General features: G+C 42.6%; 1 protein-coding gene and 1 pseudogene across 1 annotated transcript in view; both read left to right on the top strand.

The window, feature by feature from the left end:
• Positions 1-13,039, top strand: part of SH3TC2 (SH3 domain and tetratricopeptide repeats 2) — a 104,275-nt gene that overhangs the window by 26,238 nt on the left and 64,998 nt on the right. The gene's annotated exons all lie outside the window — the stretch shown is intronic.
• Positions 2,681-3,431, top strand: LOC100686243 (annotated as a pseudogene).

The raw sequence follows: 13,039 nt of genomic DNA on the forward strand, positions 1-13,039 counted from the left end.
CCAGTGCAGGACTCAATCCCTGTGATACTCAATCCCCAGACCCAGGATCATACCCTGAGCCAAAGACAGACATTCAACCCCTGAGCCACCGAAGTGTCCCAAGATTGTCATGAATCTAAATGAGCTAATGCAGATAAGGCACTTAGGAGGATGCCTGACACATTGTGTGTATGATCAGTATGTGCTAGTTCTTATTTTGTGGCTATTATTGGTGGTGAGTTTTGAGAGACCATTTTAACTGGATGGTGGGACAGGTGTCAGATTTTATAATTTTCTTATGGGCTTCTGCATCTCAGCCAGCATATCCTTAGCATAATCTCCAAGTTGGCTGTTGCTAGAGAGTATAGAAACATGCCCACAGCTCTGTTTGCAGAAATGAGGTGGATCTAACCAAGTCTAATTTCATCAGGGCCTTTTTTGTGATGAAATGGATTATCTTCAGTAGCACTCCAATATCTTTTATCTCCTCCCTGAATGTCAATAAGTCAGTACCACTATATTAATTTGTCACATTTTGGATGGCTTAGTTGTAGGGGACATATTGGTAGCATGAGAACTTCTCTTTATTTCCACAGTGTCTTCAGTTGGCCTCTCCACCTGGTCACCTGTGGGACCCCATCACCAGAGACTGCACATTGGGTAGAGAAGGGGAAAGTGAGCCAGGAGAGAGGGAGAGGTGGAAGAAAGAAATGAGAGGGGAACTCTCGCACCTTCCCCCAAAGCATGCTCTAGATCATAGACCTCCCCAAAACACAGCAATGAGAGAAAAAAACCCACAAACAGCCTGGCTACAATCAGCAGCCAGAGAGAGGATGGAGGTCCTGGTAATCATCCTGTGCGCTATGCAGGTGGTCTGGCCACTGGGTGTCACTCTTAGTCTGTTTTCCTTTGATTTGGTGTCAGGTTTCTGGCTTTTGCTGGTCTTCCTCTTCCCACAGGCTCCCTCCCTGTGCTGATCTATCTACCTTGGAAGGCTTTGCTGACTGCATAGACAGTACACGGAGAGTGAAATCACCCCAGATGCAGATTTTTGATCTGCACATGGGAAAGTAACGTGTTTGTCACAATAGCAAGCAGTAACTAGTTCTACAGCAACAGCATCTAGAAAATTAGCTTTTTTGTTGTTGTTGTTAAAGATTTTATTTATTTATTCATGAGAGACAGAGAGAGAGGGAGAGAGAGAGGCAGAGACATAGGCGGAGGTTCCACGCAGGGAGCCCAATGCGAGACTTGATCCCGGGACTCCAGGACCACACCCTGAGCCGAAGGCAGACGCTCAACCACTGAGCCACCTAGGCATCCCAAAAATGAGCTTTTGAAACAGAAATGTTTCATTAATTTTATCATTTATTACTATTATTTCCCCCTTTATATATTATTTGCTTTTTATTTTATTAATCTCTCTATATATTTTAAAGATTTTATTTATTTATTCATAAGAGACACACAGAGAGAGGCAGAGACACAGGCAGAGGAAGAAGCAGGCTCCCTGCAGGGACCCTGATGCAAGACTCGATTCCAGCACCCCAGGATCATGCCCTGAGCCAAAGGCAGACTCTCAACCACTGAGTCACCCAGGTGTCCCAATATATTCTTATATTTTTATTTACTGTTTTCATTCTATAAAATTTAACAGTTAGATGAAGTGGAAATTAATCCAGAAAGAAGGATTGGGAAGAAAGACCTGAACATATGAAACCTTTAAAGAAATAGAAGTCTTATTTAACAAATCTATTATTTTTACTTACCCTCTTTAGAACTTGGTGTGCATTTTCAATCTGAAGATTCATGTCTTCAATTCTGGAATATTCTCCATCATTTTCCTTGTGAATACTGACTCTGCGAGTCTCTCCAGTCTCTCCTGTGGAAGTTCTATTAGATTATCCTGGTCATCTCATCTTATCTTCAATCTTGTTTGGTTAATTCTTCTGTTTTCTTATTTCTCCATGCTGCATTCTGGGTGATTTCTGCAGATCTGTGCTCGGGTTCATTAATCTTTTCCTCTGCTGTGCTAAATCTTTCGTTTAACTTATCCAGTGAGTCCTTAATTGCAGTGTCTTTGTTTTTTTGTTTCCAGGAGTTGAATTTTGTTATTTATCAGAACTGTCTGTTCCTTTTCCCATAATACTCTGTTCTTTCATTATGGTTCCTAAGTTTGAAAATCTCTCCCCCTCTCTGTCTCTCTCTCTTTTTTTTTTTAGGTAGGCTCCATATGGGCTTGAACTCACAACCCTGCATTTGAGAGCTGAGCTAAGATCAAGAGTCAGATGTTTAACTGACTGAGCCACTCCAGTTTAAAACTCTTTTAAATTGCTTTTTCTGCTTATTCTTTCATTTCCAGCTCTCTTATTTCCCATTCTTTCAATGCTGATTTTTGGGCTGACTGCATCTGATGGTTTCCTCTCTCAGTAGTTAATTTCCTTGTGTGATTTGTAATCTCTTTATGATCTATGGTTGACCCTTGAACAATGTAGGGATTAGGAATGCTAAAACCTTTCGCAGTTGAAAATCTGTGTGTAATTTTTGACTTCCCCCAAACTTAACTACTGTTAACAGAACCCTTACTGATAACATAAACAGTCGATTAACACATATTTTGTATGTTCTATATACTGTATTCTTATTATAAAGTAAGCTAGATAAATTAAAATGTAATTAAGAAAATCATCAGGAGGGAGAAATGGTGATTTCAGGAAAGAGTGGTGCTCTGTCTGGCCAAGGGAGCGTGAAGGAAGCATGTATGACCTTCTACAATGAAGTGAAACAAATAGAGAAGAGAGATTCAGTTCTAACATCCAAAAATCAGATCAAAAGGCTGACCTGTCTTGGCTCCTCCTACTTCACTTTGAACCCATTTGAGGATCTTCAGATAGATCCTGAAGCGACAGATGAAGGAATAAAAAAGAAGTTTTGATAGTTACCCATATTGGTGTATCCTGACAAAAATCAAGATGATGCTGACAACACAAAAGGCTTTGGAGGCTGTGAACAAAGCTTATAAGTTGCTACTGGATCAGGAGCAAAAGAGAGGGCAGGATATCATTCACGCAGGAAAATATTACACAGGACACACTGTGAGAGTGTGAGAAAAGCAATTAAGGGGGAAGGAAAATCCTACTAATGTCGGGGAGGATGATCCTAAGCTGTTTAAACAAGCAGTATATACAAACAGACCACAAAACTCTTTGCTGATCTGGAAATTAAAAGGAAAGAGAGAGAAGCCAAAGAGATGCATGAAAGGAAACAACAAAGGGAAGAAGAGATAGAAGCTGGAAAAAAAAGACAAATGAGAAAGAGAGTGGTGGAAAACCTTTGAGGAAAGTTGAGATGGTCATGTGGACAGCTGGTGCACCTTTAGGCATATCCAAAGGGTGCAGATAGAGAAGAATAACTGGACATTCCTGAGACCATCAAAAGTAAAAATGGAGTAGCATGAACCACAGAGCCTTCCCACAACTCTCTCCCCTCCTCAGCTTTGAAGGATTCATTCTTTCCTCTCATTTCCACCCCAACATAGAGTAATATTTGCTTTTTAGTCCACTTTATTTTCAATATAATTTAACAGCAACCAGAGTAATTCCTTTGCACATTGAAATGAGAGGTTTGCTTTAAAAAGAAACCTTCTCCCCACTCCTACCCCTGGACCAACCAGGATTGGAAGGTGCCACCACTAGTCCTGCCTTCTCTTCCCACTGCCTGTAAAGGAACATTTTGCACTTCTCTGGCTTGTGAAGGTTAAAAACTTAGTGTATAGTTTGTGGAAATCAACCAATTAAATGTATTGAGTTAAAAAAAAAGAGAAGATCATAAGGAAAATACAATGACAACACTGTATTGTATTTATCAAAAAGTGGACCTGTGCAGTTCAAACCATATTGCTCAAGGATCAACCATAATCTGAGCTACTCTTTAGCATTAAAAAAAATTAGGTTTCTCATGAACCCTACACTGTGGAAGAGTAGTTTTTGTGATAATTTCTGTTGTCTCCCTAGAGAATGAACATTCAGGGCTAGTTTTTGTCCCTTGACTGGGATACCTACAGACTTTAGGGTAAATTCAGATCCTATCCCTTCTCAAGGAGCACAACTGGGTGTTTGATTTTTCCACACAAGTCCTCAGACAGACACATAGCTTCTCCAGGTGTCCTTGGAAGATGGAAAGGAGTTTTCTAATTCCTTTTTGATGGAATAGCGACACTTCCAGACTTCAAACTTTATGCAGGGAGCAACCTTTTAGCTTCCCTGCTTGATGTAGGCCCAAAGTTATCTCTAGTAAGGAGGAGGGGGAATTAGAGGCCAACCCAGCTGCTCGGACTCATGTCCTGGCTAAGATCCTCCAGGGTCCTCATGGCATCTGTTCCCATTTATTCATAGGGTTTTGATTTCTGTGTTTGTTTCTGGATCCTAAGGATTTCCCTTTCTTTCCTTAAAAGTTAGTATGTATTAAAATATTTATCTTTGGGATGCCTGGGTGGCTTGGTGGTTGAGGATCTGCCTTTGGCTCAGGGCGTGATCCTGGGGTCCTGGGATCGAGTCCCACATCGGACTCCCTGCGGGGAGCCTGCTTCTCCCTCTGCCTATGTCTCTGCCTCTTTCCCTGTGTCTCTCATGAATAAATAAAATCTTTAAAAAAATATTTATCTTTGTCACATCTTTATCCTACTTTGACCTTTAGTGATTCAGTTTATCTTCTGATTTTCTTTCCTGCTTTTTTCCCCCAGTGGAACAATCTAGGTTACTTATTTAAGCCATCTCCTGCCATAGCAAAGGAATGGAAGATCAGTGTACTAGTTATCATTTGATACAAGTAAGGAAGGTAAGCATAAGGTCCCATATACTTTTCTGATCCGTGTGCGCACTGATGGTCCAAACCAGTGCTGTGGTCCCCACTGGGTAGTGGTCTGGGTTCTCTTTATTTATCTCCTCATAGCCGGTCAGAAGTAGATTGACGTAAGAGTTAAGGAATGGAGTGTGATTACCATCTCCCCAGGGAAAGGGCTTGGTCCCAATGTGGAGATGGGGTAGGTGACACACAGAGGTTTCTCCTGCTCTCCGTGATGCGACTTTAGGAAGACATTCAGCATGTTTATTCCCATGCTGGGGAGTGCTGCAGAGTAGGTGAGGGCCTTCTATCTGTGAGCTGATCTCTCCTGTCATGGGTGCCATGCAACACAGGTAGCCCCAACTGTGCCCTGGACCCAGCTGCCACTGCCATTTTTTACCTCCATCTCCTGGTTTTCTTATCAAAGGTCTTCAAACAAGGTCATGTGAGCTGTAGGGGGAGAAGGAGAAGTTGCAGAGACCAATACCTTCCCCATTCTGAACCCTGTCCTTTATCCCGCTTAAAACAGGGAAGCGGGATGCCCGGGTGGCTCAGTGGTTGAGCGTCTGCCTCCAGCTCAGGGCGTGATCCTGGAGTCCTGGGATCGAGTCCCACATCGGGCTCCCTGCATGGAGCCTGTTTCTCCCTCTGTCTGTGTCTCTGCCTCTCTCTCTCTCTCTGTGTCTCTCGTGAATAAATAAATAAAATCTTCAAAAAAATAAAAAAATAAACAGGGAAGCTCCTCTTGTGTCTTTCTCTACAGCAGCCTAGCTGGCAAGTACTTCATCCTTGTGTACCTCAGTTTCTTCATTTGTAAAAAGAGAACAATAATAGTGCTGCCTCACTGGACTATTGTGAGGACAAATGACATATACAAATGACAAATGACAAAGCACTCAGGCAGTGCCTGGTTCAACATAAGCATGATCTTTGTTGTTATTTACTGTTGTTAATTATTGTCATTATATTTCTTCTAAAAAATGATTCTGAACTAAAAAAAAGTCTTTTCAGATGTAGAAAAGGTCTTAAAAGATACATAGATACAATCTAAACTGGGTCTTCTCTTAAAGAACTTTTAGTTTGAAAATTCTTTACTTCTATGCTAATTCTATCAGCAAGAAAGTTAATTTGAGCCAAGCTTAGCTAGCAAGGTTAGTTTTAGCCAAGTTTGGCTTGTGCCTAGCAGAACAGGCATAAAGATCTCTATTGTTTATGATAATTTTCTTCCAGCCCCCTGACATTCCTTCAACCCCACTTTCCATTCCATAGCAATTCTTTTCTTTTCGTAATGATTCACAATGAACTTGTTGTAACTGTTGTATAAGCTGCCTTCTGACTTGACTCAACCTTGTTTCATGGTTTGTCAACGTTGTGTTACCTGTCCCTAGACTTTTTGCTGAAATTGCCTAACTCTAAAGAAATTTTATCTAATGGTTCTTCTCTAACCTTTACATTTATGGTAACCTCTTCTACATTTCCTATGAAAGTGGGGACCATGTAGTCTCAAAAAAGATAGGGTTAAGAAAGGGCTTTGCTGTCTTCTAAGAGAAAGTGCTATTGGAAGGGGCATTTTCATTCTTACTTCAGCCTGCTTGGAAACTGTTCAGTCCAGGTCCACAGTGATGAGCTGGTGACAGCACTACTTACTTACGAGCATGATTATATTATGAATCAGTGAGATGATGGGTAGGATTCAGCCATGAAGAATGAGTATTGATGGTCTTCTTTCACTTCTCAATGTGAAGTGGAAAAAATCATAGGTCTGAGGCCTTGTCCTGACTCCCCTCTTCTCATTACCCTCCTTGGACCTTAATTCAGGTGCAGGAATATTACTATCTTCAGTGATGAGGTGAGATGTTCTTTTTAGGCTTAGGAAAGTGACAGGAGATTGGAGTGGGCCTGGTTGCCTATAGGTTGTTCATATTGATATAATATCTGCCACCAGTTGATTGTATGTTCTAGTATCTTCTGAAGGCCCAAGTTCCTCCAGAGCAATAGGATCTTTTTAACTGTAAAAGGAGTTGTTCCAATCCTATCCATGAAGTTGTAGCTATAGTCATAATTGAGTTGATGATGTGGATAATAGTTGATTGGTATAATTGGTATAAAAAATCCAGGGTTACATAGACCAGATTGTCTTATACTTAGTGGAAGCAGCATTCAGAATAGTAAGCCAGGCTTCCCCAACCTTTTACCTCTACTGAGGTTTGTGGATACCATGTGGTTGAGGAGTCCCTTAGTAAAAGAAGGCTGTGATTACTTTGGCTCAGCCAGGCAGGTTAGTGACCCCCTTAGGTTACCCTGGAGCTCACAGCACAGTCTCAGTAGCAAGGTTGACATTCTAATACCTGAGAGGGGGTGGTCAGAGCCAGTTGTGGGATGTTATATATATCATGCATAAGATGGGGTAGCAGGGAAAGTGTGGGCTTTTTTCCCAGTCCTTTTGAGGACCAAAATTTGACACTCTCTTCTGAAGACCAACAGTTGCCTCATTACCAAAATGAATCAGTCTCATTAGTTAAAGGTAATGCTATATTTCTCTCTCTCTCTCTCTCTCTCTCTCTCTCTCTCTCTCTCTCTCTCTCTCTATATATATATATATATATATATATATATATATATATATATATATATATATACAGTGCGAGGGAAGGCTCCAGCTTCATTCTTTTGCATGTGGCCATGCAATTCTCCTAGCACCATTGGTTGAAAGACTATTTTTCCCTCCATTGATTCAGTAGCTTTGTGGAAAATTAATTGACATGGGATTATTTCTGGACTCTCGATTCTATTACAATGATCTATCCTTATATCAGTACCAACTGTCTTGAGTACCATTGTTTTACAGTAACTTTTGAAATCAAGAAGTGTAAAATTGAGAACTTTATCCTTTGTTTTCAAGACTGTTCTGGCTATTCTGGGTTTCTAAGTCTTCATATGAATTTTAGTGTCTGCTTGTCAATTTCTAGAAAAGAAACTACTAGGATTTGTAGAGATTACTTTGAATCTGTAGATTAATTTGGGCAGTCTCACCACCTTAACAATATTAAGTCTTCCAAATTCATGAACGTGAGCTGTTTTTCCTTCATTGAGATCTTTAATTTCTTTCAATGATGTTTTGTAGCTCCCAGAGTATGTTTTGACTTCTTTTGTTAAATATATTTCTAAGTACTTTATTATTTTTGATACTATTGTAAATGGAATTTTCTTTTTCTTTCTTTTTTTTTTTTAAAGATTTTGTTTTTATTTATTAATGAGACAGAGAGAGAGAGAGAGAGAGAGAGAGAGAGAGAGAGGCAGAGACACAAGTAGAGGAAGAAGCAGGCTCCGTGCGGGGAGCCTGATGTGGGACTCGATCCGGTGACCCCAGGATCATGCCCTGGGCTGAAGGCGGCGCTAAACTGCTGAGCCACCCAGGCTGCCCTGGAATTGTTTTCTTAAATTAATTTTTGGATTGTTCATTGCTAATGCAGAGAAAAAAATTGATTTTTTTAATAGCAGGCTCCCTGCCCAACGAGGGCTCACACTCATGACTGTACTCACCAGAGTGCTCATAGCTGTGAGATAAAGACCTGAGCTAAGTTCAAGAGTCAGACACATAGTTGACTGAGCCACCTAGGCACCCTTCCAAAAATTGATTTTTGTATACTGTTCTTCTATCTTGCAACCTTGCTATAAACTCCTCTATTAGTCCTAATGGTTTTTAAAAATTGGATTCCTTATGATTTTCTACATATAAGATCATATCACCTGAGAGTAGAGATAGTTTTAATTCTTCCTTTCCAACTTGAATGCTTTTCTTTTCACTTTTGTTGTTGTTGTTGTTGCCCCAATTGCCTTTAAATCTTCAGATCTTCCAACCTCCTTCATCACCTGGGCAGTGAGAAAGCAGTCCCTGCCAGTTCTGTATCCTCAGGTGCTCTCTCTGCCTCTGCTGTCCCCTTTCAGTCTGGGCTGTGAACACTGACCTTGAAGGTGAGTGGACTAACAGGCACAGTGAGAGCAGGGAGGAGAAAGAGGTAATGGGGAGGAGGACGGGACAACGACATCCCAAATGCAGGGTAGAAGCAGGGCTTGTAGGGCCTGCTTGTGTGTGCACCTCTGATTATGTCCATGGCTCAGCTCGGGAGCCTGAAGACAGTGTGGACCGCAGAGAGGTGGGGCACTGGTCTCCATAGGGTTGTCTGTCCAGGCCAGACCAGGCCAGGCCAAGCTCAGAGAGCAGTGATATACCCCAGGATTCACCTTGTGGCCAGAATTAGGAGCCAGAAGCCCCTGCCTGGGCTCCTGCGACTGGTTCATGTATCCTCATCTTCATCTACAGTCTTGAATTCCAAGAGGAGCAAAATGAAATAAGAGAGATTGACATCCATGATATGGGCTCACGGGGTGGTTAGGAGGGGTGAGTGGGGGCGTCTGGGGGCCTGGCAGCCTACTGCTGCCAATCTGCTGGACACGTACTGACTCTGCTCTGCTTGGGCTTGTTCCTGAGTCTTGGGATGTGATACAGGGATGGAAGGGTCTGTCCTTTGTGTCTTGGAGCCAACAGGGGATGCTTGAGTGCTGGTTTCCCTTCCCTGAGTGCTGAGGTCTATGGGCTAGACAATGATAAGAAAATAAACCCAACATTGCTTCCAGTGATGGGTTTATTGGTCTTGATGTGGTCTAGTCTTGAGCACTGTTTCTGTCTTCTTCAATGTAAAAGGTGGTGGCTGGACAAGTCGATGGAGATATTAGGGATTTCTCCAGTCTATTATCTTATGTCTTGGCATTTTCTGTCTCTTTATCTATCCCCCTTCCACTTCCATTGCTAATTAATTCATTGCTTATTTGTTATCTTTCTCCTCCAATGGAATGTTAGCTCCATGAAAGAATATCCCTATCTATTGACCTTACCACTGTGTCACTCTCCCCATCCCAACCTAGATTAGAGCACATAGTTGGTGCTTAATCAATCTTTTGAATGAAATCCTCTGGTCATTTTCAGGATTTCTTCCACTCCGCATACTCTGGTGTTCTATAAATGTTGATTGCATTATTCTTTACCAAATGCAAAAATTAGGGAGTTTCAGTGGTGCCCCAGTCAAAAAGCCTAGCTTGGGATTCAGTCCACTGGCTTCTGAATCCTGATACTACCACTTGCCAGCTGTGTGACCTATGGAAATTTACTCAGCTTCCCAGCCCCTCAAATCCTTCACCTTTATTTTTTATTTTAAAGGTTTTATTTATTTATTCATAAGAGACACAGAGGGAGAGGCAGAGACATAGGCAGAAGGAGAAACAGGCCCCATGAAGGGAGCCCATTATGGGACTTGATCCTGGGGCTCCAGGATCATGTGCTGAGCCGAAGGCAGATGCTTAAATGCTGAGCCACCCAGGCATCCCTCCTTCACCTTTAGATAGAGATAATGACAGGACCTGCTCCTGTGGGTGGTTATGTGCATCAAGTGAGAAAATCCACGAAAATACTAGTGTAACGCATCCATATGAAGCTGTCTGTGTGTGTTAACGAGTATTATCATTATTCACTTACGCCTACCCATGTGACAAGCCCCTCATCTCTCTTTCTTCTCATGCAGGCTTGCTGGACCTTTCCACTATTTGTTCTTGTCAGCATTTCCCTGCCTGGGAATGTGCGGGGAACTCTGTTGCCATGGGGATTGCGGGGCATGGTCCTTCCTCTGGGCCAATTGCATTGATGCTAAATGAGGCTGGCCTGCATCCAGGTTTCCATCTCCTTGCAGAGAAGTACTCAGGTAGGGCCCTGGTGAGAGAGAGCAGGCTTCTAGTACTTCTTTTCTCTATCTCCATCCCTTCTCTTGCAAATGCAATAAGAATTTCACCCTGCCTCTTCATTTTACAGGCTTGTAAATGAATCTGAATGAAAGGGCTTTCAAAGCAGCATAACTTCATACATGAAGGTGACATGGTCTTGAATTCTTTCTTTTTATCCCAGGCTGAGATTAATTTCTCTCTCTTTGACCAAATATTTCCCCCAGTTGTGTAGACTCAGTTTAAAGACACACACAGTGCTTCCCTGTGCTTCCCAATTAATAAAAATGCTTTCAGGGATCTTTCTAATTTTCTCTTCACAGCTGCTTTGTAAAGCCCTTAAGTCATTTGGTAGCTGAGGAACCCCACCCTTGAACCAGCTGCTCAGCCTCTTGGCCTCATGCTGAGGCCAACACAGCATCAGGCTTGAATGTGGAGCCCCTTCATCTCCGCCTAGAATCTTTTTCACCTTGCTCAGCTGGATGCTGATGGATTAGGCTTTTAGGAGAGATCATTGAACCTTGGACCATCTAAAAGCCCCAAATAATTTCCATTGGAAAAACAATCTACTCCCTACATAATTATAAGGGTGTGAAGAAAGGGGTTAACAGAAATAAAAATCTACACCCATGAGGATGTTCACAACAATTGGTGGCCACCAGGAAGGAGGAAGCCATGGGGCTCTGCTGGGAAAGTCATCAGAGGAGTAGTATCTTGGCTCATTCCTCTCGGAGAGTGGAATTGAGATCTGGGGAAGCAGAGGATCCCTTTGTTTATAAGTTTGTTTTGAACTTTGTTTAGATTTCAGGAAGTGAGACTAACAACTCTCATCTAGAAACAGGAAAATGTTAGCAATCCACATGGCTAAACCATTGGGACTCATTTGTTTGTTTTGATTTTGTCAAGGAGAAAGAGGAACCCTTTCTGGGTCAGCTTTACCCATGGCTCTTGCCTGGGCTGCCCTCATGAAGCTTCTCTTTTCTACAAGAGTTCCCATCTTTTTAACTTGAAGCTCCAGCCACAAGTCAAGTGAAACAGGCCAAATCAGCACTGTCATTCACGCACTGCGGGCTGAGTCCCGGGCCAAGAGTGAAGCAGTGAGCCAATTAAGATATATGATAATTTACATAATATGATCCTATATGGGAATATATATATATATATATATAATGTATATATAATATATGTATATATAATTTTCCATACAGAAATGGGATCACATATACATGTGTCTAGGATGCAGAGCCAGAGTTCAGAAAGATGCTACAAATTGCCTGTGGTTGCCTTTAGGGAGGGGACTGGGCTTTGGTTAGGAGTGAAGCGGTTTGAAAGTGGCCTCACATTTTTATTCAATCCTCAGTCTGAACTTTTCCACACATATATGACTGTGGCTGTGTTGACACCATTTCAAACAGAATACCTGGCCTTCCGACAGGACAGTACTTTCCTCACCATGCTCTACAGGGGCTCTCCTTTACTCTCCACTATAAACATGATCTCTGAAATTCCCCTCTGCAGCCTCCCTCTGTCTTTTGGCTCTCCCACTCCTTGAAATCTCCAGAAGTTGCTGGACAGTCTCTTTATGACCTTGTGACATGGTATCTGATCTCATATCTCTATCCCCGGTCTCCTAATCTAGCCTGACTCTGAGGTGGCCCATTTCAGTAACTGTCTCACCAGCCCCCTGGATTCTCACACCCTAGTGCCCCTTGACCCTCCTGCCTTGTCAGCTCTGGACTGTTGTGTGCTGTTCCTGCTCCATTTTGAGGCTCCTGGAAGAAAGACATAACCCCCATGACTGGACCCCTGCAAACTTTTAACAGCCAGTCCTGTCTATCCCTCACTGGGACCAGCAACCCTCCAATTTCCTTCTAATCAGCTTCTTATTATGCTACCCCCATGGACTCCTTTTGTCTCCCCCTCCTTGGTTTTATTGTGGCCTTCACCCATGAGCTACTCCAAATGCACACCTTCTGTACTCTCAACGCCTTCATACATCCTACCTCAGAGGAACTCTGTCTCTAAGACAGGCTCTGTGTACACAGTTCTCCTCCTTCTGGACGCTTCTACATCAGTGTTCTTCTCTCTGCATCTGTCTATTCCTCTCTAGTTCATATAGGTGTGACACAGAGCTCTATTCTGGTCTTAGTTTGATTTAATAGTTTCTTTTCCCCCAGTGCCTGAGGAAACAGAAGGGATGTGTGGTGGATGTTCTGGAGTCTGCCTGGATCCCCACCTATCACGACTGGCCCACCCCTTCCTCCAGTTGCTGGAAGCTTTCAAGGTCGATGCTTTCATCTGAGTCCCTCTCTGGGGCTTGCCTAGAACAGAAGAGTGCCACGTCCAGTTTGTGTCCCCTTCTGGGGCACCCTGCCCTCAATGACTGGCCCTTATGAGGATGTAGCCAGTCCAGTGGCTGGTTGTTATCAGATGCCCTTGGCCCAGG

This window comes from Canis lupus, chromosome 4, assembly GCF_011100685.1.
Source record: "Canis lupus familiaris isolate Mischka breed German Shepherd chromosome 4, alternate assembly UU_Cfam_GSD_1.0, whole genome shotgun sequence".
NCBI lineage: Eukaryota > Metazoa > Chordata > Mammalia > Carnivora > Canidae > Canis > Canis lupus.